The sequence below is a fragment of the Pituophis catenifer genome, unplaced genomic scaffold, assembly GCF_029215685.1.
Source record: "Pituophis catenifer annectens isolate HBS135680 unplaced genomic scaffold, rPitCat1.0.hap2 SCAF_2, whole genome shotgun sequence".
Lineage (NCBI taxonomy): Eukaryota > Metazoa > Chordata > Lepidosauria > Squamata > Colubridae > Pituophis > Pituophis catenifer.
Genome location: NW_027256882.1, coordinates 231,206,695 through 231,207,392, shown reverse-complemented (window position 1 = coordinate 231,207,392; position 698 = coordinate 231,206,695). Strand labels below are relative to the sequence as shown.

Below are 698 nucleotides of genomic sequence, written 5' to 3'. Positions count from 1 at the left end.
CTACCTTAGAAAGGATGGAAGGCTGAGTCAACCTTGAGCCTGGTAAGATTCGAACCTGCAGTAATTGCAGGCAGCTGTGTTAATAACAGGGTGCTTTAAACCACTGTACTATCAAGGCTCCTCTTCTGATCTGCTGTGCCCTCTTTAACCAACATCAGGTGGAATAATGATAGACATGGTTGCAACAACCACTTTTGAAGGCATCTTGCGTTGGATTGCCAAGGAAGTTTCCATCTCTGTGGTCATTCGGCCAATATACCTATCTGGCAGGTGAGATACCATGATCATGAAGGTGGTTTTTCCAGGGTGAGGGTCATCCATTGCACTTTGGGTGTGCTGATCCCCTTCAATTTCCCCAAATGTAGGAAACATAATTTGTGATAGTGGGGTCCTGCATTTGATTTTAATTATAATATATGTTTCTGAATTGTGAGTACCCAGAGTCATTTGCTGAGATGGTTGGCTGTAGAAATCAAATCAAATCAAATCAAATCAAATCAATAAATGTACAAAACTACTGTAAATGTTTACATCTTGATTCATAGATTTGCTTTGTCATGCTACCTTTTAAAAATGATTGTCACCATTTAGTGACAATTTATAGTAATAATAAAGTAACAATCCATGAGATTTACTCGCTAATAATGCATTTGGGATGTGTATAAGAGCCTTGGTGGCGCAGAAGATTAAAGTGCTGT

At 39.1% G+C, this 698-nt stretch overlaps 1 pseudogene; it reads left to right on the top strand.

Moving 5' to 3' along the window:
• Positions 1-255: 255 nt before the first annotated feature.
• Positions 256-394, top strand: LOC139313527 (U1 spliceosomal RNA; annotated as a pseudogene).
• The last annotated feature ends 304 nt before the right edge of the window (positions 395-698 follow it).